This window comes from Pelobates fuscus, chromosome 13 (genome assembly GCF_036172605.1).
Source record: "Pelobates fuscus isolate aPelFus1 chromosome 13, aPelFus1.pri, whole genome shotgun sequence".
NCBI classification, from domain to species: domain Eukaryota; kingdom Metazoa; phylum Chordata; class Amphibia; order Anura; family Pelobatidae; genus Pelobates; species Pelobates fuscus.
Genome location: NC_086329.1, coordinates 4,955,591 through 4,969,802, shown reverse-complemented (window position 1 = coordinate 4,969,802; position 14,212 = coordinate 4,955,591). Strand labels below are relative to the sequence as shown.

The 14,212-nt window shown below is 42.2% G+C and overlaps 1 protein-coding gene across 2 annotated transcripts in view; it reads left to right on the top strand.

The window, feature by feature from the left end:
- The window catches only part of GNG2 (G protein subunit gamma 2), a 77,656-nt gene that overhangs the window by 52,925 nt on the left and 10,519 nt on the right, over window positions 1-14,212 (top strand). The window contains exon 2 of one of the 2 annotated variants that reach the window (XM_063438904.1): window positions 8,854-8,900. The exons of the other annotated variant lie outside the window; for it this stretch is intronic. The gene's annotated coding sequence lies outside the window, so the exon portion shown is untranslated. The remainder of the gene's footprint in view (window positions 1-8,853; window positions 8,901-14,212) is intronic. 2 annotated transcript variants of the gene reach the window in all.

Here is a 14,212-nt window from a genome sequence, read left to right as displayed (position 1 = left end):
TCTTCCAGTTGCTCCTATCACAGTAATAGTCCTTCCAGATGGAGGAGCAACTAGATTAGTCACCACTGAATGTTCAGCACCAGTGTCGATCATGAACGCACTCCTTTTCCCCCCTATTGATACATCGACCATAGGCTCCGCTCGACCAAGGGGGATGGAGCCCGGTCGGTATCAATAGTCCTCCATGACCGTGTCAGCCAATCCTACAAAGTCCCTACCTTCTCTATCGCGAGACCTTTGCGCTGCTGGAATATACCTGTCTTCCCTAACACTTCCTCTGTTCCCATTACTCCCTCTATAACCATTACTCCCTCCGGGACCTCCTCTACCTCTCGCTCTGCCTCTAAAGTTTCCGTAGCCTGCCCTGGGTTGGTCTCTCTCGTACTGCTCTCTTTGCGGACATTCGTTCCTCCAATGCCCTTCTTCCTTGCAATACGCACACTGATCCCTACTCAAAGGCTCCCTACTCCATCTATTATTGCCTCTATCTGGGCCCCGTTTATCTACGCCTGCGATCGCTACCGCTAGCATATCAGCCTTTTTACGCATCTTGCGCTCCTCCTCTTTCTTGCTTTCTGTTTCCCTATTCATATAGACCTTATTAGCTACCTCCATTAGTTGGGAGATTGACATACCTGCAAACCCTTCTAACTTTTGTAGCTTGCGCTTAATATCTCCGTAAGCTTGGCTGACAAAGGCGGAGTTAACCATTCGGGAATTGTCTGCGTCTTCCGGATTAAAGGGGGTGTACAAGCGGTACGCCTCCAATAATCGGTCATAAAAGACACTGGGCGCTTCATCGCTTTTCTGGATCACCTCAACTGTCTTCGACATGTTAATGGCTTTCTTTCCTCCGGCTTTCATGCCAGCAATTATAGCGTCTCTATAGGCTCTGAGTTGAACCATATCAGCACCATTTACGTTCCAATCGGGATCAGTGTTGGGATAATGTGTTGCGGCCCATGCTGCTGGATTAGCTTGGTTCAAAGCACGGGCTCTATCCTCTGCTTTAATGGCTGCTTGATTTATTCTTGTCCTTTCCTCATTGTTAAATAAAGTCATTAATAACTGCTGGCAATCAGCCCATGTCGGATTATGTGTCTGTACTATTGAGGTGAACAGATCAGTCATGGCTTGTGGTTTCTCAGTATACGAGGAATTATGGGTCTTCCAGTTTAAAAGGTCGGTAGTGGTGAAAGGGACATATACGAAGACAGGGTCAGCGTGTGCCATTTGACCTGCGGCATCGATATAAGCTGACCCGGGATTTAAGCGAAGAGGCATCTGATAGTGCTTTAATTGTTGGGCACCAGTCAACTGTCGGGTTTGGATGGGGCTACGTAGGGAAGCGTCAGTCATGGGTTCCGGTCGGGGAGATATAGGGTATGGGGATGTGGGAGGTTGGTTTTGGGAAAAGGTAGTGAATAGAACACTTCGGGCCGAGCTAGATGAAGCTTGACCGGAAGTCTGAAGTGGCGCCAAATCAGGATATTCGTTTCTAATGGGGGTGGGTTCTGGTTCCGGAAGGGGAGATTTAGTACGAGGGGGGGTGGATCCTGTACTGGAGGAGGAAGCGGAAGTGGATGAGGGTAATGAGGGAAGGGTTACAGGACTTCCTGTATTTGCGTCACTTCCTCTTACCGGAAAGTAAGGGGGCGGCAAAGGGATCTCGGACTCAGGGGGCGTGTCCAAAATGGGCCTAACACCAGCCCTAGTGGACGAACAAGTCCTAGCTACCATGAGGCGACACTGTTCCTCGTGGCATGTCCGGAGCCATTTTGGCGAGTCATTTACGGCCTGTCTCCAACAATCAATATAAGGAAACTGGCCGTAAAGTTCAGGCCTACCTGATACAGCCACGTGTAAGCGCTGTACCAGAGTTGGATCCAAACTGCCACGTGGCGGCCATGCCGCAACCAAAGTAGGCCACTCCCTAGTGCACAAAGTGACCAAACGTACAGGGGACATCTTAACCCCAAAATCACAAACTTTGAATCCCTTTTTAAAATTCTTAACCATACATCCTAAGGGATCCGGAATCGTTGACTGCGACGCACCCATATTTAACAGTGGAACGTCGTCGACAACGATTACTATACACGCGTACTATTCAACAGTCACACCCGTTTCCTCTGGCAACAGCACCACGTGGTACGGTTACCAAGTGAAACGTACACAATAACAATAAACACTCAGGGAATTCCCGTACACACACAGCTGCTACACCAGTCACTATATAATCAATATTATGCCCTTTGGCGTAACTACACAGTCACCCACGCTATAATTCTCTATATACGAATTACCCGTCTATAACACACCCCAGTAACATCGTCTTTTACAAATAGCGGTTACAGTACGGTTAGCATAGGTCAAAGCACAAGTTAAGGTCACAATACAATTATTAGTGGTTATGGTGTTAAACATGCAATGGACGACAATGATTAGTACTTATTATATAATGTCAGTAAATATACAGGGTTATGGTACCGTGCACTATAATACAGCAACACACTATTAACACTCTCGCTAGACGGCTGAGCTCGCGCTATCTAACAAGATATACACTTTACTAAAACAATCGTTAACACATTTACAATTCCCAACTAAACTATTGGCCAGTACCTTGAATGGACTACCTAAAACTATATACACCCGTTTTGGTTAGCCACACTGCCCAATCACCACATATATAGCGAGCTAGAGAACCGAATTTACACAGACGCCTCTTAGTCGCACTATACAACGAGCTAGAGAACCGAATTTACACAGGCGCCTCTTAGTCGTACTATCAAAAGTCTAGTGGGTTCCAAATTTACACGCCTTCCCACTTAGCCCAGATAGGATGAGAACTAGCGAACCGAATTTACACAGGCGCCGCTTAGTCTCCCGGTCCCTCCGACCTAGCGAACGTAATATACACCCTAGAACGCTAGTCTAGACAAGACACCGGTGTCCGGCTAGGGCTATTTACACCAGGACCCCGCCTGACTAACCAAATCAAACGGTCTGACTAAAGAGCGTTCGATCGAGCGGTGCGCCTTCGCTCCTTCCCTCCGACAGAGGGGGCAGATACAGATTCAAAAACCCCTTTGGGCCTACCGCACAATCGGTATACCCCTAGCGGGTCCTGCCGTCTAAAACAGCAGTTATCTTACCTCCTCGTTCCTGAACCTGAGTTCACACTCATCGACGGGGACACCCCAGCACTTCTCACGTAGAGGCCGATGATCTCCTGGACAACAGACCAGTGGCGCCGAGACGAAGGGAGGTCCACGCAGAAGTTCAGGGGTGCAGCCGTAGAGAACGTGGGCAAAGATAGACCGTCTCACGCCTCTGCCTCTCAGCTACCGTTGAACGATGAGCTTCCCGGCCAATGCACCAAATGATACCGGAGAAACTGACGGAAGCCAAGCACAGAGAGATGGACACAGGTTTCTTCAGGAAGGAAGAGATTCTTTATTGGATCACCGATCGGGACTCAGAGGGACTAGCGTCACCAAAATACAGCAAAGTCTGAGTACTGAATACATAGAGTACATTCCTTATATAGCACTGTAGCTCCTCCCACAATTAACTACACCCACACATACCCTTAACCTATTTAATGAATAGAGTCTAAACTCATCCATCCGGTCTAACCACGTGGCTCATCTGATACAAAGGAGAGGGACGCGTAATTCCAGTTCTTACATTCCTGCACCTGGTCAGTACAGTGATGACAGTATCTTAGCTACGTGTAATTAACTAACTGATACTACAAACACATATACATACATATGCCTTGTGGCAATCTTAGCCTGCTAAACTTGTATTTTACTGGAATTACATCACAAAACCATTTCCTCGTAGCGGTTCTCTGACCGTGTCCTGAAATCCCCTCTTGTTTTGCCATCTGGGCAGCGTGGTGATTGTCTACGAGATGCTGCTAGCCGTGTTATTGCTGGACAGTGTCTGCTAAACAGATCTCATGGCCGGCTGGCAGAATTCTGCTCCCTACACCCTCAGCCAGCCAAAACAATGTGTGAGAACATTACCTTCCAAATAGCAGGAGACTTGCTTTAGAAACAGTCTGGGCTCCAGCTGTGATACTCTGAACAGACCCTGAGATTTGGGGAGCTCTGTGACACCCATGATTATTTATTTGCCAGTTCTGTCTCAGGGTGACATTATTTACCACAATCAAACCGTAAGGGGGCAGGCGATAGGGAAACAGGTTCTGGGCACCGGCATTTTATTACCAGAGATTGGGCCTGCTGTACTCCATGCTGTGGTCTGGGGCATATATATTATATATATATATATATATATAATAATTTTATTTTTTTTTAAAAAATTTTTTAGGGTTTTTGTTTAGTTTGCGTTTTATTATAAATTCTGAATGTTTTGCTGTAAGGTATTTTTCTTGTTCTGTATATTTAGCAGCCGGCTAGCACAATACTAGGATTACAAAGTACAGGATCATTTTCGTGTGTGTGTATTCTATATCCAAAAATGTATATCCACAGGATGAGGTATATTAGAATTCTAATCCAAATGAGTAGTGTTGTCCACCTATTCTATAACTGATGTATATTTCACCTCCCTCATACCTCAGCCAGAATCTCGCTGAGCATGATAGAAGTTGTAGTCCAGCAGGGAGGGTCAGTCCACATCTTTCTCTGTTTGATGGGCCATACATTAGAATGCAGGGGTAGGCAACCTTTTAGCAGCACTGTGATGTCCCGTAGCGTGCCGGTCATATTAATTTAAATTGGGGTTTTGCATGCTGCCGTATTCTGCTTGTTATTTCTACTGCAGTTGCTTTGTATCGTTGGATTTGTGCGTATATGAGCTATTACATTGTATATGTTAACAAGTAGTTTGTGGTATCATCTATGGGGGCTGCTTGTGGAATTGTGTGTGTGTGTGTATATGTCACATTGTGTATTTGGTAGTGTGTGTATGTGTGGGGCTGTTTGGGGTATTGCATGTATGTGGATTGTTAGTGGTGTTTGTGAGGATTGTGTGTATGTTTGTGTGTGGGCTGTTAATATTATTTGTATGAGGGGAGGGTTATTCTGCAGCTCAGTGTATATCTAGCAGTGTGGGTGGCTTCCCTGGGTTCCAGTGGGGACCAGGCTGGCCAGGTACAGCTCAATGACAGGAGCTGTGATAGCAGCTGTGGGTTCCCCTACTCCAGTGCAGATTCCCATTCACAAGTGCTGGAATGAAGTGATCTTGGATAACTACCTCTATGTGCTGCAATGCATAAATTAAGGATTGTCCTTCACCACCTTTTTGTATTAGCAGATATCTCAAGTTTCACTGGACTCCTGATGGGCCAGAGACTGTTTGGCTCTAGCAGCCTTGAGTGCCGTGCATGGCACACGTACCGGATATTGCCTACCCGTTATAATGGCTCTGACACACACACACAACAGAGGGACTTTAACTGGAAGAATAGCCTATAACAATGTATTTATACATAATTCCATCTCCCACATGTCCGTCAAATCATTGGCATTGACACTATACCAAAGAATTGATTGATAAGGGAAAGCAGAATCTTCTAACGTAGCTCCATGCTGACAGCAGAGCCAGGGTGCCATAGTCTCACAGGAGGCTTGGAGATGCAAATCAATGAATCATTGAAGAGACTGGACAGACCAGGGGTGTTGCACCACGAAGCTGAAGAAATGTCTGGAACAGAGGTAAGGTGAGTATATCTAGATATTCTATGCTCCATTCATTGTGGATCATTTCGATGTTTCCTGTTTTTAATAACCCATGACAGGTTCACTTAAAATTTGAAATTCTTTTCTGGAGTGTCCCTTTAAGAATAAAAGGTGATGCAGTTTTATTGGGTTCATGTTGTATGAAAGTTAAAGTGATAATAAATCTGTGTAAATGCCCAGAAGAAAGTCTTGAAGTAATCTTAAGGATTAACTGTAACCAGAATGGTCTCGGAGGAAAGTCTCGGCTGCTGCTAATTGGATAATGAGACAACGCTCTAACGGAGCTCCCATATGTTACCAGAGAATTTCTGTCAATTTAAAAAGGTCTCATTGGGAGAATGATTAAATAGTCTCTGCCACGTCATGGACTTACCTGCTTGTCTTGATCTCTGAGGGTGACGGAGGACCAGACTGAGAGGGCATTGCTCCCTGAAATAGAACGATCAGATTCATTAAACGATGTACTATAGAAAGTACACTGGATACAAAGGACCTAGACTTGGGATAACGTGTCAATTGCCAGAGTTAGAATATTACCCTCACTTACCATTAAAGACCGGTCTGCCGCCGGAATATAACCCTCACATCGCAGAATCCAACATGTCCGCTTTACTCGACAAGAGGGCGATTGTTTGTTTATTGGTGTTTGGACGATATTCCATAAATTATTCTAAAAATGAATATTCTGTACCCCAATGCCATCAGAGGACGACTCCTTTTAGCCAACTTTGTGTCAGAAACTGGGTATATTGACAGTCTGGGAACGTGTATGATACATTCCTGAGTTACATAAAGAATACTCAAAATTAAAAATCTGATATTCTGTAGGTCAAGCGCTAACTTACCGTGAGATCTCTGGCTGCTTGAGGCCTTTATCTCCTGCAGGCATGCAGGGTACGTTAGTAAATTTCGTTCCAATATCGGACTAGCCGATCACTACTCTATAGCTCCCAGTATGTGTGTGTTGTGTGGAAGGATTCAATGCAAGGTCTGAGACTCTGCCTATTCACTCTGCCTAAATTAGGGGGAGGGGGATATATTTGTGTAAACCATGATGTAGTTGCGTTTGCAGTCTGGTTATGCCACCATTACCTTAGGAGGGAATGACAAGGGTGTGAGGGTGTCCATTGAAGGACATATTTTGGGATGACCACACTGCTACATCATTCATTTCTCCTCCATGTAGATCCTTTACCAACCGCATTCACCATATCTCACTAAAACCAGAAACATGTTGGCGCTGTGTAAATGCCAATATTATTGTTAAATAGCCCTTATACCAAGATTATATGTGAAATCCTTGTTCCAACATCAAAATGTGAGCCTTTGAAAATCACTTCCAGAGGCTGTTTGACACCTGTTAGTGTGTTTTGTGTGTGTGTTTATCTGTTTGTGGATGCACATTTTGTGTGTCCAAACTCTAAAGTACATTTGTGACACGTTTTGAGAGTGATTGATTTTACTCAAATACTCATTATGCCATTAATCCCGGGGATATGAATTCTTTAATTGCTTTTTTAATTTGCCCAGTGTTTAAGGGATTGCTGTTGATAAGGGCGATGCTGTTAAGGTGCTATTAACATGTGCGGTTTCTTATCTGCCAATCCATACAATACACACATTAATGCAGGGGGTTACACGATGCACAGGTGTTACTCCGCAAATACAGTCATTAATCGGCGTTTAAGATAAATCTCTTTGGCTCCTAAAAGCAAATCATTGGAAAATAATTTAATGACCGCAGGTTAACGTACTTTTTTATTTTATTTTTTTTCGCTCTGTTATTTTATTTACACAACGAAATATTCTGATTAATGGAATTGGGATCACCTCGATGAGTGCTTTACGATAGGCCATACTGTTATGTAGTAAGTGTTTGTGTTAAATAATAAGAATAAGGTCCTTTGATCAATGATGGGCGCCAGTCTTGGCTCTGGAAATATGGAAATTCTAGTCTGCCATATTTTACGATTTTATTTATAGAAGTTTATAAATACAATTAAATTTTACTTGTCTGAATAAAGTAAAAAATGTGTACCTTTTTATTTATTTTTTTGTACATATTTTCTGCGCGTTCGGCTAATTATTTCTGGGCAGATGGTGCTTTTTGTGAGGTTTTTTTTTCCTGTTTCTCTTTGTCTCTAAAGCTCCTCTCATGGAGTTTCACGAAGAGGAGGGGAGGTGGTGGGAGGGCCAGACGCAATTATGGCAGCTGGGAGTCAAGGTTGTGTGCACAAGGTTGACTCCCAGCAATCTCAGGCAGCCCATGATGTCATTGTGCTGGACTAAGAAGGCCTTGTCTAGAACTGTGTAGTTTTGTTGCATTCTAGCAGCTGTGAATTGCAGCACACAGATACAAGCTGACACTTACTGCAGTGGAACAAAAGGGGTATATCTATCTATCTATCTACCGTATCTATCTGTCTATACAGTATCTATCTATCGTGTGGGGGGGGGGAGAATCAATCCTGTAAAATGGGATATGTAATCGTGACGCATGTAAAAGGAAACATTCCTCTGATTTTTGTCGTGTGTGTATATACAGTATGTACTATTCTCCCCTCGCCTGATACACAAGGTTCCAATCACAGTGTGCAGCTCCCACATTGCTACAATACTGCTTTAGAAGCAGAGCTGTCAGTCACTGTCATGTCAGGACTATTGTAAGTGACAGTTGTGCTTTCTCAGGAGATCTGCCTCCACCCCTGGCTGTATAGCCCCGTAGCCTGAGCTAAGGACATGTATCATGGTGATTATTTAGGATAAAATCATCTGTGGTCTGTGCCCACCCCATCACCCGGGCATGGCCATCGCTGGCATCCTCTACAATTTGCCAGTCATCATTTTATCTTCGCTCTGACCGCACACATGGTTGGTGGTGCTTGTGAGAAGTGAAAACAAGCAGCTCCATTATTAGGAACAAGAAGCACATAATTATTGAAGTTGTAAGGACTCTAATCCCAAATACACGTAGCCAGACACTGTGTATACTGTGCAGATTGGGGTGATTCTCGCTTCAAGCACTGCGTGTTATTTAAACTACGAGGAAGTGTGAATATAAAATGTCTGTACTGTGTATAATGGATATCATTTATAAGGTGAAGTAATTGGCATTTCTCTCTTTGTTTCTTGGAAGGAGAGAATAAAACATCCACGAAAGCAGAAGTGGTCCTCTCTGGTTTGGTAAGAAATCTTTTATTTTGTTAGTGAGTAAGCCCAGTCCTGACTCCCTGGCTGTTGGTACACGGTTTGTGACATTTACCATGTGATAAGTGGAAGCAGGGCTTGCTGAGCACCCCTTCCAAGCTGGTAAGTTTTATCTCCGTAAGTGCCCCAGGTTTAACAACCAATCATGTCGCACAACACCTGCCAGTAGATTGCCATTTTGCCACTAGAACCCCAGGATGTGTCCTACAGAGCTGTGCACGGGGGACTCCTGGCCAGTGTTTCAGCGCAGTTACTTGCCAGAGGTTAGATAAAAACCACAAAGCTTGGATCTATAAACTGTATTCTCCTCCCATATTATCATTGACTGTTTCATGTCTGTTGGAGATAAACAGGTAAATCGACTGCTCGAGAATGTATTATTAGAATATTGTCATCTCAAAAACCACTCTGGTCTCCTTCAATTGGAGGAAGAATAGACTTTGTTTTCAGGTGTGCAGCAAGTGTGGCCTGTGCCAGTCTGGCTTTCAAAGGGTAAAACTAACCAAAAAAATGTAATTGGTGACATATGAACAATCTGTTGGCAACTACTGTATAGTGGTAAATGGGAAAAAGTACAAATTGGTTTGGTTGAGTTTACGGACTTTAGCATTCATCTGTTCGGGGACCCATTTATTTATTTCTATTTAGAGTCCTTTTTCGTACCTGTGGAGAGGTTATGTTACACGGGTCGGGTGTTCTTTTGCGAAGTCCTGCATGTAGACTTGGCTTTGTTCTGTCATTGAACATTTGCCAGGATGAATCTCATGTGAAAAGTCTCACCCAGTCCCAAAGAAAGTCATTCAAAAATACTAATTATAAAATAAAATGAAACCTTTCTATGCAAAATTCATACAATGTCTACCAATCTGCCAACTTTGTTCAGAGACCTCCCACTACCTGGTACGATCAGCCTAATTACCAAGTTTCTATAATCCAGATTTCAAGATTCCTCAACGCCACCTTGGGGGACTATGACATACCAGCTGCTGGCGTGTGCCAAGTGACACTCGTGATACTCAAGTCACCCAGCTTGCCCACTCTAAGAGTCTAGCTCCTGTTACCCACCTATTCTTTTATCTGCGAACATTACATATTTACTCATGTGCTCATCACCATAATGTCAGTTAGCTCAGCTCGCATACTCCCGAGGACAATATTGGGTCTCGCCAGACCTATGTTTCCACATCTCGCCTACGTAGTGCACTAGCTTAACCTTTTATGAGTGGTTTTGACTTTTGAGCGAAGCACTGGGACATCTAAATGATCCAGGGGCCTCTAGGGCGTACTGCTTCTTAACCTCTGCACGTCTCGAATAGTTCTTGCTCACCTACTTTAATTTCTACCATCGATTAGACATGCTTCCTTAACCTGACTATAATCTACTATAAAAAATAGTGCTGTATTTTCTAATGCTGACCAACTGTTACGCTGTGTTTTATCGTATACTTGTAAATGCTGTTGGGGCACTGCGCGCTATCATGCTATGTTTTCATGCACTACAAAAAAAAAGAATAAAAAAAGAAAATAAGAAACCCAGTCGCGTGGGACCATCTCGGCGTCAGACACCCAGTCGCGTGGGACCATCTCGGCGTCAGACACCCAGTCGCGTGGGACCATCTCGGCGTCAGACACCCAGTCGCGTGTCTGAATTTATCAGTTCTTTATAAATCCGTTCAGTTAATAAACCTACAAATGTTAAATATAGAAACCTAGAATGTGACGGCAGATAACCATTCGGCCCATCTAGTCTGCCCAATTTTCTAAATGCTTAAATGAGTCCCTGGCCTTTATATTTATGAAATATATTACAAGAAATGAAGGAATAGGTATACTTATACTCTCCAATGGATAGTAGTCGTACGTTCAAAGTCATATGTTGTGTATATAAAAAAGAAAATTTTTTAAATCATGATAATGCAGATCTGTATATATGGTGTTTGAAATGCACATTTAATATAGTGCTACTTAACACATTTAGATACTCAGTAAATTTAATCATTAAACAACAAATCTTCACATAAATCATTAAATGTTAAAAGATACAAGGTATAAACCAGTCAAATAAAACAGAAGTTTGTAAACAGATAACTGCTTACTAGATATGATGGTGAGTGTAACGGTATATAATCCCGTGACTCCCGAGCACGCTTTCCCACACTGGGAGATGTCTCCTGCAGATTTGGTCAGGCGAGGTTTGAATATATGGAGTCCGTATTGCCAGCTGCTCCGCTGTACTGCAATCGCCGTTCAAAATCTTCCGTCTTTCGCTTAGCTCCTCCCACCTTCCGTGCATAATGACGTCGTCTACGCGTTTCGCCGTTCTCAGACGGCTTCATCAGGACGTAATGGGGCTTCTTTCTTCCCTGTTCCCAAAGTACTTTTATAGGGCAGTATGTCTCTCTAATTGGTGCATTTTGCATTATACGTTTACCGCCCAAAGTCCTGTACTGGTAATTAGCCTTTAAATTCCATTGATTCAGCAGACTCTTCATATTATCAATGAAGGCTGCTTTATCATAAAGCCATCTTTATACACTTATACCACCATAATAAAGCTTATAATAAAGCGTATAGAAGCAATTAAATGCAATATAAAAATTATTAAATCAACAATGTGTCTATGCATAATTTTAAATAAAACCTGATTAAATCAGCAATTTAACAAGAGTGACTATACACATTTTAATGTTGAATAAAAGGCGGGAAACTGCTATGATTTTAATATTCAGTCAAAATGTTCTCTTCGGAATTCTAATAAAACATTAAAGGGACGCAGCTAGAAGGGATTACAAATCCCTATTTATGCATTATGTATACAAAGCAAATAAAAAAACAAACACATTAACGCTTGTATAAAAATGTTTTTTTTTTTTTTTTAAATCTATATTGAACAATTTCAATAGTTACATAGCTGAAAAGAGACTTGCGTCCATCAATAGATATTGAATTAGAGCAGTCTGCTCTCCAAAATCCTCAGCGTAACAAGTCATTCAGCCAACGACACAGCAACGTTTTGCCATAGTGCCTTTGTTAAAGGAACACTATAGTCACCTAAATTACTTTAGCTAAATAAAGCAGTTTTAGTGTATAGATCATTCCCCTGCAATTTCACTGCTCAATTCACTGTCATTTAGGAGTTAAATCACTTGGTTTCTGTTTATGCAGCCCTAGCCACACCTCCCCTGGCTATGATTGACAGAGCCTGCATGAAAAAAAAAACTGGTTTCACTTTCAATCAGATCTAATTTACCTTAAATGATTGTATCTCAATCTCTAAATTGAACTTTAATCACATACAGGAGGCTCTTGCAGGGTCTAGCAAGCTATTAACATAGCAGGGGATAAGAATCTTAATTAAACAGAACTTGCAATAAAGAAAGCCTAAATAGGGCTCTCTTTACAGGAAGTGTTTATGGAAGGCTGTGCAAGTCACATGCAGGGAGGTGTGACTAGGGTTCATAAACAAAGGGATTTAACTCCTAAATGGCAGAGGATTGAGCAGTGAGGCTGCAGGGGCATGTTCTATACACCCAAACTGCTTCATTAACCTAAAGTTGTTCAGGTGACTATAGTGTCCCTTTAAGCCTTGACCAGAGTCCTGCCATTAACGTGCAGTACACCCCTTAATTTTGCATTCTGTACAGTAGAGGCTGCAAGTGCTGCCCAACAGTTTGTGTTAATCCCTATATTTCAGACATGAAATTTAATCGGCTATTATGGCTGTGATGATTAAACCACTATGTAGTCACTGCGTATTGCCTCTATCTAGTGCTGAGCAAAATATACTTGAAAGAACCATAGTCCTTGTGGGCTTTACATCCCCTTTATACTACTCTCATGACTTCTGTATTAAAACCATTTATTGCTGCCCATCTGTTGGCATTTACTTGATATATCGCACAGAGCCTGCATTCCATACCCGCAAGCCATTTTTAAATAAACAATTTAAACTTTTCATCCAGTGAGTGTCAAAACAATGAAACGCTATCCAGAACCGTTTAAATTTTCTGAATATTATTGTTTCACTGTTTCGATAGTCACGTTGTTTGCCGCAATGTTTATAAAGTATTTACTGAGATGGACAGAGATCGTTCTGTAGTATTTTATATTCTGGGCTTGTTCAAAGCAGGAATTTATCAGTTCTTTATAAATCCGTTCAGTTAATAAACCTATAAATGTTAAACATAGAAACATTGAATGTGACGGCAGATAAGAACCATTCAGCCCATCTAGTCTGCCCCGTATTATAAATACTTTCATTAGTCCCTGGCCTTATCTTATAGTTAGGATAGCCTTATGCCTATCCCACGCATGCTTAAACTCCTTTACTGTGTTAACCTCTACCACTTCAACTGGAAGGCTATTCCATGCATCCACTACCCTCTCAGTAAAGTAATACTTCCTGATATTATTTTTAAACCTTTGTCCCTCTAATTTAAGACTGTCCTCTTGTTGTGGTAGTTTTTCTTCTTTTAAATATAGTCTCCTCCTTTACTGTGTTGGTTCCCTTTATGTATTTAAATGTTTCTATCATATCCCCCCTGTCTCGTCTTTCCTCCAAGCTATACATGTTAAGATCCTTTAAGTTTTTTTTCTATTTTATTTATTTTTTATTCTGCAATCAATGAACCTTCTTGTATAAAAGGATACATTGCGTAATAATAAGTAATCTAATGTTAATATTGCACAACCACTTTACTATTTATCAGGGTTTAAACACCCCCCTCCCTTCCTTTCTACATTGAGCTGAGGTGCTGCAATACATCCCAGTTAGTTGCTGGATTTATTTTCAGTTAATTGATCCTCTGCTGAGTGGTAGTTCTCTGCACCAACTACCTAAATCATGCTGTTTTCTGTACAGCACTGAGCTCATGTGCACATCAAGCGGTGAATCAGGAGACCTACCTGTTCATGCTAACGATAACTGCATTGTGACGTAAAATTTGCAATCCATTCTCCCCGATTCCTGATTCTATGCGTATACCCCATAAACGTCCCCTAAATGCATGAGTACACACAGTATCCTTGAACATAATGTGCGCGTGCACAAGGAATCATGGGTAGTAGTCCCCAAGATGGCTGTGCTTGTGGCTCTGTAGAGACCAGTATCCTTTGTTCACTGCATGCATCGCGGCTCGCCAGTAAACCTTTCAACGCAAGTTATTGAGGAATGGATATAAATAAAGATTGCCTGCATACAGATATTTATTTTATCTGTGCATTTAAAAAAATAAAAAGTCCAATAACGGCGTTTTATACCATGTGTACGATGTGAATTTATCTGCGTA